Source organism: Lagenorhynchus albirostris, chromosome 16 (assembly GCF_949774975.1).
Source record: "Lagenorhynchus albirostris chromosome 16, mLagAlb1.1, whole genome shotgun sequence".
Lineage (NCBI taxonomy): Eukaryota > Metazoa > Chordata > Mammalia > Artiodactyla > Delphinidae > Lagenorhynchus > Lagenorhynchus albirostris.
The window spans coordinates 49343958-49359417 of NC_083110.1; the positions used below are offsets into that span (position 1 = coordinate 49343958).

The 15460-nt window shown below is 44.3% G+C and overlaps 1 protein-coding gene across 6 annotated transcripts in view; it reads left to right on the plus strand.

Annotated features, from left to right (window-relative positions):
- The first annotated feature begins 342 nt into the window (after positions 1-342).
- PCGF5 (polycomb group ring finger 5) overlaps positions 343-15460 on the plus strand; it is a 117227-nt gene continuing 102109 nt past the window's right edge. For 5 of the 6 annotated variants that reach the window (XM_060125842.1, XM_060125839.1, XM_060125845.1 and 2 more), the window contains exon 1: positions 343-414. The gene's annotated coding sequence lies outside the window, so the exon portion shown is untranslated. The remainder of the gene's footprint in view (positions 415-15460) is intronic. The other variant, XM_060125841.1, reaches the window with a different exon arrangement.

Below are 15460 nucleotides of genomic sequence, written 5' to 3' on the forward strand. Positions count from 1 at the left end.
GCCGCCGCGGGCCGTGCCGGGTAGGGCGCTCCGGGAGCTGCGCGGCGGCTGCTCGAGGAGGCCTGGCGGGCGGCGGCGAGAGGCTGTGCCCCAGTTTGTGTCCAATCAGGGAGTGCGGGCTGTGCCCCGAGCCGGGCAGCAATGCGTAAACAAACCCACGGCAACTCCTCCGCCCCCTCGGCGCGCTCGCCCCGCGCCCGCCGCCGCAGCACCCGCCGCCGCCGCCGCCGCCGCCGCCGCCGCTGGCTCTGCTCGCCTCGCGCCCGCCCGCCGGGCCGCCCCCCCCACCGCCCCGCCCGCGGCCCCGCCCCACCCCCGCCGGCGCGGGCGCCCTCACCTACCGCCCCACGCGCGCGCGCTCGCGCACCACGCGCCCCGCGCGGCCCGCCCGGCTCGTGGCCTCCCGAGAGCAAGGTAAGGGCGATGCGCTGGGACCCGGGCGGTTTCCCCGCCCGGCGTGGCCGGGGGAAGTTTCTGGCGTCGCCGTATTCCGCTGGGCCGGGAGGAGGCCCCCGGCGGCAGGGGAGCCCAGTGAGCGGGAGGGGGCCGCCAGACGCCTGGGGGTCACAAGTTGCCTAACCTGCCATCGGGGCGGGCCGGCGGGCTGCGCGGCGGGGCGGGCGTCGCGCCGAGAGGGGCTGGAAGCGCGGCGGGCGAGGGGAGGGCCCCGAGGAACTTTCTCCTCCCCGGAGGGGCTCCTGCCAGCCCCGGCCGCGGCCCGGCCGCCGGAGCGGCTGGCTCCCCGGCTGGAGGGAGCCCGTGAAACGTGTTTGAAGAAGCTGACGCAGTTTGTGACGCTCGCGGCTTCCTGACGGGGACCGGCAGCGGCAGCGCCTTCTCCGAGGAGGGACGAGCCGAGGCGGCGCTCGGGCCCTTCCCCCCGCCCGGAGCCGCGCGCCCCGGCGCCTAGTTGGGGGGCTGGGGGCTCGGGGCGCGAGCATCCAGTGGAGGCCGGGAGTCGGGCCCCGGCAGCGCGCGTCGCTTCCGTTTTGATTAGCTCGGGTTATTATATAAGATGTCACGGAGAGGAAAGGGGCGAGCGGGCGGCGCGTTGGCCTTCCGCGAGGGGCGGGGAGGGGCGGGAGTCACGGCGAGCGGGGACCCACCTGTGCGCCCTCCTCGCCCCCTGCGGGTGTTGCCCGCGCGCCTGCCGGGGACGGGGAGGTGCGGGGCGGCGGCCGGGTGGACCGACGTGCCCGCAGCTCCCCTCCCGGCCCCGGGAACATTCGGGCAGCGGCCGAAACGTGCTGTTTCTTCTCCGCCGCCTTGCCTGGGTCTACTCGTTTCTGGCTCCGGGCGTTTGTACTTTGAAACATTTGTTTAATATTAAAGAAGCTGCGTGTGCGACCGTCCTAGTGCGCTCGGAACGTGTGGCCGTGGGCTCCGGGGCGGTTAATGAATCATCGCCCCGCAGACCGGGCGCCGATGATTCCTGCGGGGTCCACCCCGCGCATACTCCCGGTGTGCCTCTGACCCAGGGACGGCGACCCTTCCTCGGCGGTGACGCCTTGGAGGGCCGCGGGAGAGGGAATGCAAAAGGGCGGCGGCTTATTTTTCCCCCTCCTCCCGCAATTTGGGGGAACTTTGGGGGTGGCAGAGTCCCCACATTTCCCGAGGCTTGTTTCCCGTTGTTAGAAGAGTTAACAAGATTCCACCTGGCTGTGTTGATGAGTCGGTGGAGGAGCGCTGATTCGCTGCAGGGTTGGATCGTCTCTCATTCAGAATCTGGATGGCTCTGAAGGAATCCTTCTAGTAATTGCCTCTACTTAAGTACCAATAAAGTAATCAGCAAAAAGTTTAAAAGTTAGTGGATCTTAAAAGAAAAATCAGTGGCTCCTAAGTAGAGGAGTTCTACTTAAAGGTTTAGGTTTGGGGATTTGTTTTTGTTTTGTTTTGTTTTAATAAGCCAAATCCTAAAAGGAACCTAGTTTGCCAGAAATTAAGAACTTTTGACCACTGTGACCACCCTTGAAGACTCAACTTGACTCGTTCCCACCATACCCCACACTTGTAGGATTAAGAATAAAGTTTTCTCATCATGTAGGACTCACCTCAAAGGGCATCTACTCAGCAAGGCCCTCTTGATCACCTTAAGTAACCTCTCACCCCAGGGACCACCCCCAGTCCTATTTTATTTTCTTCATAGCACTTAATCGCTATCTGAAAGGATTTTCTTGGGTGTTCTTTAAGTCCTGCCCCTCTGCACTAGAAGGTAAGCTCTACTCTGGCAGGAATTGTTGCCTGATTTGTTCATTGCTGTAACTCTAACACCTAGAACAGTGCCTGGCATATTAGGCAGTCAGGATTTGTTGACTAGTGAATGAATGAATTCCTTTTTCCTATTTCTTGGTGGGACTATCTTTGACAGTTGAAATTTACTGCCTTGCATGGGCAAGACACTAAGATGGTGCAGTTCTAATTTCTTCCAGTTTTCTTTTGATTGATTCATTTCCTCCTCTATGCTGTTAACTTACAGCACAAGATGGGTTTGAGCATCATATCCTAAGATGCTGAGTACAAGGCATGTGGAGCCTTGTCGAGAGAAAGGGTGTTGGCTGTATAAGTTAATGGATGATTAAAAATATTATCTGTGCTAGTTGAAAAAAAAAGGTACAGGATATTGAAAGGGAATCGGCAAAGTCAGATGCCCACAGTGCTGTATGTTTCCACTTGTATTTGAAATACTGATATTTCTATATTCCTCCCTCTCCATCGCCTGCACACCAACCTCAAATTGAGCTGCAGTTTGGGAAGGTCCATAGTAGGTAGCATTTACTATGAAGTATTAGTTTAACTAAACAAATACAAGATATACATCTCTGCAGTGGCCTTAACTCTGTTGTTGTTAGTGTCAACGGCTTAACTCCATAGAAGAGTAGATAGAAGGAGTTATTTTAAATTATATTTTAATTTTAACATCTTAAATGAATCGTAAAGAATTAAGTTAAAACTATGTCAGTAATATAATGGAAGAAGGATTAGAAGGTCGTGCTTCATACTCCCTCCTCTGAGGATAAATTTTAGTAAACTTTTTTATTATAAATAACAAACTTTGGAGGCGTATTAGTTGGCTTTATACTTGTAGGAATATTTTCAGAACTCAGTGCCTCCAAAGTCACTGCCAAAGAAGAGTGTTCCCTTTCCATAGCAGTAGCTGTGAGCACTTTCAGAAGTGTAATCTCAAGAGTGAGCTCAGACATAATACAGGTTGAAAGCTAAATGGGACCTTGAAATTGGTTGGCATATTTCATTCCCTTTTTATCAGTCCCTTTACTGAGGTAACTAAGGCACAGTGAGATGACTTGCCCGGTGTGCAGGTCTGGGATTAGAACCAAGGGTTCTGACTTCTTGTTGGAAGTCGTCAAATCAACCAGAGCTCCTATAGTTGGGGAACGAGTGGTCGCTATGGTTAGTCGACTGTCCGCCTCTTGCCGGTGAACTCTCAGGGAGTGAAATGAGGTCGTATTCAACTTTGTAGCCTTTGATGTGCCTTGGACATCTAGGGGCTCAACACATAGTTGTTGGGTGTAGTTGGACAAACGTATTTTAAGTTGAAAATATATTTAAGAATTGAGAAACCAGAAAAACATATCTCTTTTCCAGAATGAAGATGTTTTTGATAAGAAAGTCAGAATGTTGGCAGTAATTAACCTTAGAACTTCTATAGTAATGAGGTTGCTGTTTAATTTTCACGCCTCCAGAATTTCAAATAAAATGGCTTACAACTTGTAAGTGTGTGCACTTGCTTAGGTGGCATAATTATTCACTGAAGAAACAATCGGAGGCTGTTTCAGGACACCTGGTAGGTCTTGCCTTTGCCATGGCGTCCAATTAGAAAAGCCTAGACTGTACAGCCAGATAGAATAGGGACCTAAGCTCAGCTCTGCCCCTAACAAGCAGGGCCCTCTGTAGCAAGTTACTTAACTTTTTTGAGCATTCTCTTGTCTCTGAATGGGGGTAGTACCACCTGCCTTGAAGGATTGTTGTGACGCTGGGGTAAGGTACAGAAAGTGCCTCGTGTACACTAGGCCGTTAATAAATGGCAACAGTTATATTATGATTTCTGATTTAAGAGACCAGGGGAGCAGCTTAATTTCTTAAAGCTTCAGTTTTATCAGCTGGAGGATTGGTGATTGGCATGGAAGGAGGGAAATTAAATGATCTCTAAGATCTTATCTAACTGTATAGTTTAAGGAACTGATAAAGAATGCACAGTTCTACAATTTTAGTTGAAATGATTCATATATCCTTGATCTAACGAGCAACTGCAAAAATGGTTAATTTCTAGGCCTTCCTAAGAATTTGGCTTAATTAGCTTTGGTGATATTAAGTACATCTTCATTATTTTATATGCTATATGGTGGATACAGAGTTAACTTGAATATATCAACCTCTCATTCAGCTTACTGTATATAAGGCAGTATAAGGAGTATATGGGTTAATCAGACATAGGTACCCTTTCTTTGAGAGGCTTAGGAGGCATGTAGGGAGCATAAGACAGGTGACCAAAGGTTTTATTATATGGAGGCACTGTTATAGAGGCATAAAGAAAATGGTTTTTTTGCTTTCCGTTTTCTGTTTTTGGCCGCGCCGGGCGGCATGCGGGATCTTAGTTCCCCCACCAGGGATCGAAGCGTGCCCCCTGCATTGGGAGCACAGAGTCTTCATCACGGACCGACCGCCAGGGAAGTCCCAAGAAAATGCTTTGTGGTTTCAAGGAAGGAACACACTATTTCTAGGCAGAAAAATTGGGGAAGGTTTAGTTAAGGGACCTTGAGCTTTAAAGAACTGGTAGAACTTCAACTGGCAGAGGTGTAGGGCTCAGCCTGTGCTAAGACTTGAAGGAAAGAGTATATGAGCATATCCAGGATGGAGAGGAGTGTGGTTAAGCTGTAGGGTGAGGAGCCTGGAGGCAGGATAGTGGGACGGCACGCTGCCTGGCAGCGTTAGGACCATATTGTGGGCATCTTGAGCACTGGGCTAAGGAACCTGTTTAGTAGGCAGTAGATAACTATCAAAGGTAGTTTGAGTGGGGAACTTAAAGCTATGCTTCAAGAAGATTAATCTGTATTGGGGGAGTCATGGATAATCCCATTTTGAAAGCTATTAAAATAGTTCCTGGAAGAGAAGGAGTGAGAACCTAAATTAGAGTGGGGGCAGTTGGGTGGGTGAGACCCTGTAGAAATAGTAAATGCAGCAGGACTTGTTGGCTAACTGGATGAGGGAATTGAGGGAGAAGTCAGAGACTGAAGCTGAGTGACTTTGGATGGTGATGGCAGAAATGGAAATAGTCGGAAAGGCCACTAGTAAAGCACCTGTAAGTAGTATGCAATCAGTAAGTATTTGTCTAGTTAATGGAAGTTTGGATTTGGATATGTTAATTTCTTTGTGCCTATGAAGCTATCCAAATGGATGGCAGCCATTTAAAACAGAGATGGATTTGAGGGCATCCTTATGAGGGGGGATGGTGAAGCTGTGAGAAGGGTTCAAAGTATGGGTGAGAAGAGTAAAAGACCAGGGCAGAGTCGGAAAAACCATGTTTGTGGGCTTGGAGGGAGACAGAAAGAAGCTGACAGGATGCCGAGAGGAAAGAAGCTGGAAGAGAACAAGGAAAAGGTAGGGTAAAGAAAGGGGAGGAAAGAGAATTTAGACGGGACAAGTAGCAGTGTTGAGGCACTGAGATTGAAGACTGAGAAAAGGTCCTTAGATTTGTCAATGAGACCATTGTCAGTAGCCTTTGAGCATCAGGGGTAGTTGGGCAGTGGAGATGGAAGTCAGCCAGGTACCTGAGAGGTGCCTGAGCAGGAAGGAAGCGGAGAGAGTAAGTATAAGTGAGGATTGGTCTGTGAAAATTGGAGAGGACTGTAACTTGAGGTGATGAGAGGGCCAGGGAGCCAGTCTTAAAACCAAACCGTGAGAGAGGCCCGAGAGCGCTGTGGGCCGAGTGGTTGTCAGTGGAGAGGAAGAGGCTGAGGATCTGGAGAGGGAGCGGGAGGGCGGTTCGCGCGCCAGGTCAGTGCTCCTCAAGTAGGAGGCACGGGAGCTGGATAAGGTGGCCACACGTCCGATTGCCCAGGACAGTCTCCGTTCACACCTGTTACCCCAGCTCAGTTATAGGATAACAAATAACGCCTGTTTTTATTCTAAAACAAAGTCCCTTTTCTAATACTAAATCATTTGATCATGACAAAGATAGTTATTCGTGGAAAAACAGATGTGACATGGAGGGAAGAAGATTAAATGAAGGCAAAAAGGAACAGATTTGGAGAGGAAAGTTGGAAGCTGGGAGGGAGTGTGACTGCATTTTAAATGGGTTGGTTCCCCTTTTTAAGAAGGAAAGAAAAACGGAGGAGGCCAGTTCTGTTTGCTGAGAGGACGTTGAGAGTGAGAGGCAAAGCTGGGAGGTGGAGGAGATGGGGAAAGGTTTGGAGTAGCTGTGGGTATGAGTGTGACGAGAGCCAAAGGTGATAAGGGCCTGACAGGTCGCACAGATGCCTTAGCCTTGTGATAGAACGAGTCATGCCTGTATTTACGACTTTTCCAGCAATACTGAGAAAATTGGAAGTGGAGATGGTGTGAGTATCGTTGAAACTGCCAACTCCATATGGGTCCCGGGTTGAGTAGGAAGGCAAGTGAAACTAGTGTTGATGGGCTGGGAGAATGAGCAGGAGATGTGAGATTAGACTGTGTAGTGGCTGGTTGGGCAAGAACGAAGGAAAGGGAGAAATGGGAGTGTGGAGGGGAGTCCTGGGGCTGGTGGCCAAGGGCCTGAGGGACTTCTTGAGTAGCTTATCATGATGGAGGGATGGGTAATGCGCAGTGATGTGAATTCAAAGTCTGGCTGAACCTGGGAATGGTGAAACGGCATCAGCATGAGGTAGAAGCTCATTGATCTTCAGGAACTATGAGACCAGGGTGTCAAATGATTATTATGTATATCAGTGTCAATAGCTGTTGTAAAAATTCTGGAATACATTTATTAAAGCCTTTCTGAGCTTTTAGTCTGTAGAATTGGAGAGTACCCTAAAAGAGGGAAGTTATTCCTTCATTTAAAAGATGAGGAAGCTAAAGTCTCTTAAAGGCTTTCTAGGAAAATTGAGACCTGCCCCAGACTGCAGATATATGTGGCAGAGCTGTCTCTGGAAAGAACCGGAATCCCTGAATTTCAGTTCAGTATTGCCCTCCACGACAGAAGAAGTAATTAAAGTATCCACTGAACAAAGTTTTACAATGCGTCCTCACCACACGGCCTGCCTACTGCTTGTAGAGCACCAGTGTTTGTGGGCACAGAAAGCCACTGAGGAGAGCTGTGGAGTCGTGTCCACGTGCTCTGACTTCTGACCGAAAGGCAGGTGATGGCGTCTTTGAGGAGGACACATGAAAAGCACCCCTTCTTCCCCACTAATTAAAAAATAGATAAGAAGCAGCAGGTTGTCAAAAAATTAACTTCGTTATTGATGCAGCCTAGGCTGGGAGACACAGCTTGGTGTGAACCCACATTGGTCTTGTGCACCTTCTACACCCTAGGCTAGACTTTGAAACTGCCTACTGGATGGAAAGTTTGAGGCTGCAGAGCAGAAATACCCAGGTTTCTGCCTTTCACTGTTCAGACAGAGAAAGAGAAAAGAGGCCAAATCTCTCATGCCAAGTATCTTTGATAGAAAAACTCCATCCATTTGTAAACTGAGAAACAGACCCATGGCTGTCACACACCAAGCAAATAAATTGCTCCTCCTCTGTGGGGAGAGTATGGTGCAGGGCAAGAAGACAGGCGTGGATAGGGAATATCCCCCCTTTGGAAACCCTGTGAGTGGCAGAGAGGCATTTGTTCCCCTTGCAACAGGTTATAGACCACTCTTAACCTTTGTGTTTGTGTTTGAATTAGACTGACTTCTGAGGCAGCAGGTGCATTTTTATGTTAACTAGGAGTGAGTGAAATGACTCAGAAGGTTTGAGCATAGTCCTTAGTTCATCGATTTCATAGAAATGTCTAGTTGTTTTCTCATTCCTCTCTGGGGAATCTCAGGAAGCTCACAGATACCATCGCAGAGACCACCAGCTTTGATATCCTGTTTCTGAATCCAGAACTTTAGAAAAGTGGAAAGTTCTTTCTCATAACATGTTTAAGGAGCCTTTCATTGGATGGACATACGGCACTTGGAATTTGTCCTGATTCTGTCACTGTTAGTGACCTTACTAATTAACTATTACGTGCCTCAGTTTCCTCATCTACAGCATGGGAGAACATAATGCCTGTTCTGTTTCCCAGGTATTTGATGTGAAAGCTCTTTGCAAATAAATAGTGTCATGCAAATAAAAGGTATCAATATCACCATATGGTATGCAAGGTAAATTTTGAAGTTTAAGAACTTTTTAAAAATAAAATGTTTCAAATAAAACAACTAAGATGACTATTGAAATTTGATGGGACCCTGGTTTAGGCACTGAAGGTAAATCATGATAACTTTTCTCCCTTTATCCATGTCAGTGTGTATAACAGTTCTGGCCAAGTGTGATTAAAGCACTGTGTTTCATGACAAATGAAAAATTTGCCTTTTTATCTGTTTCTCTTTTAACTGTTAAAAAGGTCTTTTTTTTTACTGTAAAATATAACACATATATAACTTTTGAAATGTAAATGTATAGTTCAATGAATTATTAAAAAGTGAACATCCATGAAACTACCTCCCAGCTCAAGAAATGAGACAATTTCATCCCCCACCCCTACCCATCAATGAATTATTAAAAAGTGAACATCCATGAAACTACCTCCCAGCTCAAGAAATGAGACAATTTCATCCCCCACCCCTACCCACCATAGGAGTCTTTTTTCTTTGTTAGATGCTTGCTTTTCTTTTCAGGGAAGTTTTGAGTAGTAGCAGGAGGCAATTATAAATATTGACAGGTCCAGAATATGTGCTTCTTTGAGTGGAATTAGGTCAAAGGTGTAATATTAGTGTTTTACTCTGTAGTTATTTCTTATAACTATGAATTCAGTGTTTCAGACAAGTCCTGGGTTTTCAGCCTTAAAGATCAAAATCTTCAGGCTTAGAGCCTTCAGATTTGAATGGGAGTGAAAAAGTTGTGATCCTTTGGATGTGAGAAAATTCATGCGTAATTATTTGTTCTGATCATCCCTCCTTTGCCTGTTTTTAGAAGCAAAATAACTAAGACTGCAGTGTTGATGATGACTTCGTACAGTAGTCAAAGGTCTTCTTGGAAATACTTGAACATTATCAAGGCAAATACCTTTCAGCTCAGGCCACCATAGGCTAGATTTGAAGTCGCAAGAAGGAGTCAATGAAAACAGCTTTACTGCATGAAAACAACCTGTATTTTCTTCAATTATAATCTAGTGTTCTAAATTCTACCATCTTTTAAGGCTTAATTAATGAGTCAGTAAATCAGAAGTATTTTGTGGTATCCAGAAAAGGATTCTGTTTTGTTTTTTATGCTTTTATGATTAAGACAGAAAATGATGGTAAACATTAAAAGAATTGGGAAAGTATCTTAGCTAATCAGATGCATCGATTAAAAACAGAAAAGGTGTAAATGTTTCAAAAATTGATAAAGAAAAAAAAACTGATAAGGAAAGGATCATCTTTTGGGGGCAGTTTCTGTGGTTGTAAGATTGAGTTATTGGGATTCAGAAATTTGGTGGACTGGACCTGTGTTTACTGTCTGTCCCTCCTGAAGCACCACTATAGTGGTAAACAAGAGATGGGAGACACCAACACATTTTTGGAGGATGAAAAGCAGACAGACCTGTGGCAACTGACTTAGTGTAGTGGAAAAAGTTGATACCTAAGTGCCCTTAAAGGAGATTGGGAATAGATACTGGGAAGAAACAGCCAATTTATCCCTCAGAATCCCAGAAGGGCTCTGGAATTAGAGGCTCTGGAATAGGGCATGGGGCTGAAAATAAGGGATTGATTAAGAGTTTATAAAAGGAACTAGACTCTCAGTTCACTTTCCCCATCCCATATAGCAAGAGGAAGTCCTGGACATTTTTTCTCTGGAGAAATTGAAATACATTAACAGTTCTGGATTTAGGGATAGCAGAAAAAAAGAAAGAAGAGGTTAAGGGTGAAATTCTGAACTGAAAACAGAGGAATTTAATGATATTATGCATACCAAACAGTGAGACCTGGTGTGTTCTTTTTAACCCACCCGCAATCCTAGGATAGCCAGGTAATCACCAACCCAGGCAGCATATTGAGGAACTCTTTTCTGGGCAAAGTGAACAGCCCTAGAGAAAAGACCTACAGATACTGATACATGAGGTCCCACAATGAGAAAACTGACTTACTATCCATTCTTCCTATGGTGAACCCTCAGCAACAACTCAACTCCCCCTATTCTGTGAACATGGAACTTGCAACCAGTTTTTTAGTACCTTAAATACAAATAGTCAGTGAATATGAGACATTTGAAGAAAGCATTCAACAAGAAAAAAGGCAGGAACCAGAACAAATGAGAAAAAAATCATGGAGGAAACAGAAATGCAAAAAGAAGAAGAAAAATGGAAATAATCAAAATCAATCCTCCTAGAATTAATAAAATAAGAACTGGGCTGTAAAAAAGTAATAATTAGAGAATAAGAAATAGGTCTTGGAAACTAAAAATAAGATGGCAAAAAAAAAAGTCATTGGAAGGACAGAAGATAAAGTAGAAACAAAAGCAAAAAGGAAAAAGAGGGAAAAAGTAGAATTAAAGGGTCAGTTGATCAGGTATTATATCATATTAATAAGAGTTCCAGGCAGAGACTACAAAAATAAAATAAAAATAAATCAAACAAAAGTTTACAAAAAAGAAAGAAAAAAAAGAGATTACAGGGAAAAGTAAAGGAGAGGAAATTACCACAGACATAATACAGGATATTTTCCCAGGACTGGAAGACATACAATTATAGATTAAAAGAGTTCACAGAATAGCCACATGAGTGAATGAAAAAGGATCCACACGATCCGTGTATAAGACACATCATTGTAACATTTTGAATACTAAGGAAAATGGGAATAAGCTAAATTCTGTGGAGGATAGAACAGATCACATACAAAATGATTGGGAATTGTAATGGCACCTAAAGAACAATGGATTAATTCTTTCAGAATTCTGAGGAAAATTATTCTTAATCTAGAATTTCAAACAAACTGTCGAGTGGGAGATACAGTAAAGACATTTTGAAGGTGTGAACGTTCTCAAAAGTTTACTCTCTGTGCATCTTTTTATAGGAGGCTATTGGATAACATCAAAATGTGGGCATAAATGTACTGAAACATACAGACTATTAAATACCCTGACCATGCATGACTGCAAAAGAGGCTGGTAAAAATGTTGACATAACTATATCTTAGGAGTCTGGGAGAGGATAAGCTAGTGCATAATAGGACATCACTAATTTTATTAATTACTAAATTAAAATCAAAAGTAAATCAAGAAATATTAGTATATGCATATTGTTTAGGAATATAAAATTTAATATCAAGAGAGAAATAGCTAACTATTTTTAAAGTAGATTGCCTTTGGGAAGTGGGTTTGGGAGTGAGTGGAGACATGAGAGGTTACTGCTGTGTTTTCATTTTAAGCCTGATAGTACTATTTGTTTAAGTAATTTGCATGAGTTATATTGGTAAAAATAAAGTTAGTAGGGAAAAAAAAGTAATGCAGTTCTAATAAGTGAATTAGAGAATGATTTACATGGATCCAGAGCTTTAAAATATATACATTTAAAGTTAAGAAATATTGTTTTGAAGTTAGAATCCTCCCTCACAACTGATTCCAGAGCTCTGGAATCACCCCGTCTCAGAATCATTTGAGGCAGCTTTAAAAATCAAATCCTCCCTCCATCCCGAAATTCATTGGACTTATTTGGCTTTGGCTGGGCCCCAGGGAATCCTTAAGTTTTAGAAGAACCCCAGCTGCTTCTGAGGTATATCTAGGGCTGACTCCTAGCCAAGTAGTTTAAATACCCTTGCTTCTGCTGCTTTAATGTTTCCTGTATTCTTCCTATCCTCTCTCACTGCTTCTGCTTCAGGTCTGATCTTCTCTGTCTCTCAGTTCTGAACCAATACGGTCTATTTGGGGTTGGAAGAGTAGGAGGAGAGAAGGAAGAGACATGGGAGAGGTCATTTGGATGACTAAATAATGAGAATGGCTGTACAGAGAGCCGATATTTGTTTCCTTTTGTTTTGCAGAAACTATGTAAATTGATGGCCTTATCTTGAATTTCTGATGGAGTAATTTTAGAGTTCAAGTTCAAGTAAATTTGAACTTTATGACATTTTGTTATTTCTTTACCTTTAGTGTTGCCTCCTGGGGCTAAATCTGTTGCACCCTTAGGTTGCCCTCAAGTTTTTTTATCTCCCCTAGGTTTTGCCCCCAACGCTCCCAGCTGTGGTCTATCAGATGTTTGCCAATAGCATTTCCATTTTGCACCTGGGATCATCAGCAGTTTTCATAGCTCTCTAGTTTTCTGTGAGGGAATTCTTAAAAAGGAGATTAGCAAGCAGGAGATGAAGGAATATAAGAATTATGTAATTTCCCAAGGTTAGAGGTCTTGTTGAATTAGGCTTTGACTACAGAGATTTTGTACACCTTTTTTTTTTTTTAATATAGATTTATTTATTTATTTTTGGCTGCGTTGGGTCTTCGGCGCGGTGCACAGGCTTCTCATTGCAGTGGCTTCTTTTGTTGCGGAGCACGGGCTCTAGGCGCGCGGGCTTCAGTAGTTGTGGCTCACGGTCTCTAGAGCACAGGCTCAGTAGTTGTGGCGCACGGGCTTAGTTGCTGCACAGCATGTGGGATCTTGCCGGGACAGGGCTCGAACCCGTGTCCCCTGCATTGGCAGGAGGATTCTTAACCACTGCGCCACCGGGGAAGTCCCGGATTTTGTATACCTTAAAGGAGAATTGTTTGTTGTGTGGATGAGAGAAACAGTTGAGACCTAAGGGAAGAACTTCTTTAAAAAAAAAAAAAAAAAGAAACCTAACTTTAGATTTTTTAAAATATCAATAATTATAGACATAGTTTCTCTTGTACCTTTTCCCAGTCCCATTTCTGCCTCCCTAGATTGAACTGGTCTTGTGAATCAGGCATCAGTGATCTGCTTGTAACTGTTTCACATCGCGCCAATGCCCTGCGCCATACAGTGAGAGGACTTCCCTCTAGCATTCTGTCCAGTATATAAAGAGCTGTCCTGGCTGGTTTCTGAGGGGTTACGTTACATTTAATACATTTGCGCAGCAGGGCCAAAGTGTGATCTTTATCACACTTTGATAAATCCCATCAATAAGTCTTATTCAGAGCTTGCCCACTTAGTGCAAGTCTCTTCTAGGTCAGTGTGTCTCACACTTCAATGTGCACGCAAATCACTCGGGATGGCGTTACACTGCAGATTCTAGTTCAGTTGCTCTCAGGGGAGGCCTGAGATTCTGCATTTCGAATAAGCTTCCAGGGGATGCTGCTGGTCCTCAGACCACACTTAGAGGAACAGGGTTCTGGCTAGTGGTTCTCCACTCTGGTTGCTCTGTAGAATCATCTGGGGGCTTCTAGGACCTATCCCTGGTGATTCCCATACAATTGGTCTAGAGTGAGGCCAAGATGTGATATATATGTGTGTGTGTGTGTACACATATATGTATTGTGTGTATACATGTGTATGCACATGTGTACGTATGTGTTTGTACGCATATATGCATGTGCACGTGTGTGCATGCACTTATGTGTGCACATTTATACGCGTATACGTGTGTACATATGTGTATACACGCATGTGTATGCATATATGTGTGTGTACATGTATATATTATCTAACTCCCCAAGTAACACTAGTGTGCACATAGGCTTGGGAACCACTCTTACAAGCTCTGCACACTTTAGCTGTGACTCACAGGTAAAGATCTTCATGTGTGGACTTTGTAGCAGTCTGGGAAGTATCCATAGCCTTTACATATGGACACACCTGCTTTATGGATAGTCTATGGAGAAGCGATTCCTCTTGGATTGCTTGGTTCCTAGAGAGCAGATAGAGGTGGCTATCAGAGGGGGCATACCTAAGGAAAAAAAGGCCTTTTCGTTAAAACCACATGTCACTTGATATAGGAAAGATATTTAAAGTGACGAATAAATACAAAGTTGGTATCTCTTTTTTCAGGGGATCCTTCTGTCTTCTACATCCTTTCAGTAAGAGATCATGGGAAAATTATGTTATAAACTTTGATGCTTTATGTTTTCTCCAGAGAAGGCTATACATTTACTTACTATGTATATGTTTACCTATAAATATATGTACTTGCAGAGTTTCGGCATAGCTAGAATTCTAGTACTTTTCCTTTGCCAAATACTTAGAAAAATTTAGATTATCACCTATACGTTTACTTTTAGGTCTTAACTTGTCCTAAAAATTGAGTAACTTACCATCCTGGTGAAGGGACAGTTATTATTCTCAGGATCTTCCAATGCTGATAGCAATTGATGACTCGATTTGCTCAAAAATCATAGGCCTTAGCTCAGTTCAAATGTTAATTGTTTTGTTATTATTACAAAGATGATCCTAGAAGCAGATGATACAATTTTCTGTATATTAAAATTATGTTAACTACAATTTCTTGGAAACAATAAGCATTAAAACCAATGGATTAAAATTAAATATAATTGTGCTGCTAAGGAATTGCAATCCTCTCCTCCACCTCCCCACCATTCAGTCATAAAATAGGACTTTGATTTTATTTCCTTAACATTACCTTGTCTACTTCATGGCCTCTGACTTCGGTCAGATTCTCATTACTTCTCATTCATGTTAATTTCCTTACTGGACCTCCCTCCATTCTTGTTCCTAACAGCCATTCTGCCAGAGTCCTCTATTGTGGAGGTAAATCTAGGGCTTTCCCTTGTCTGAGGATAAAGTCTGAATCTCCAGAGTATCATGTAGAGCTCTCTCACCTGGCCCTACCTTTTCTCTACCCTCATCACCTGTCGCTTCCCTAGACAGCAGTTCATTCCTTAGCTGAGATTGAAGGTAGGGGAGAAAATATTGGAGGCTTGAAAGAAGGTAACGGCATGGAAGAGTGGTTTAGGAGAGGGGGTGAGTAGATCGCACTAGGGACATGAACTGTGATTGCTGGGCAGCAGTGACAGTCTCCTGAGGTAGGTGATGACAGATGTAGAGTGAGACCGGCTGGCATTGGCTGCAGGGGTACAGGTGTGGGGAATGTGAAGCCTTGCATCCTGCCAGTTGCCCGACTACGTCATCCCTCTTCTTGTCTCTACTCTTGCACATGCTGGGTCTCCATCTAAAACACTTCCCTTGTCTTTGCCTGGAAAAAAGTCTCTTAAGAAACCCCCTTGGTACTTTCCTCCCCTTTCCAGACATTCTCCCTTGACCCCCATGATATCTGGTCATCTCCCTCCATCCTGTCCCCACTGTTCCATTAGCCAGCCACGCCATGGCAAGTATCTG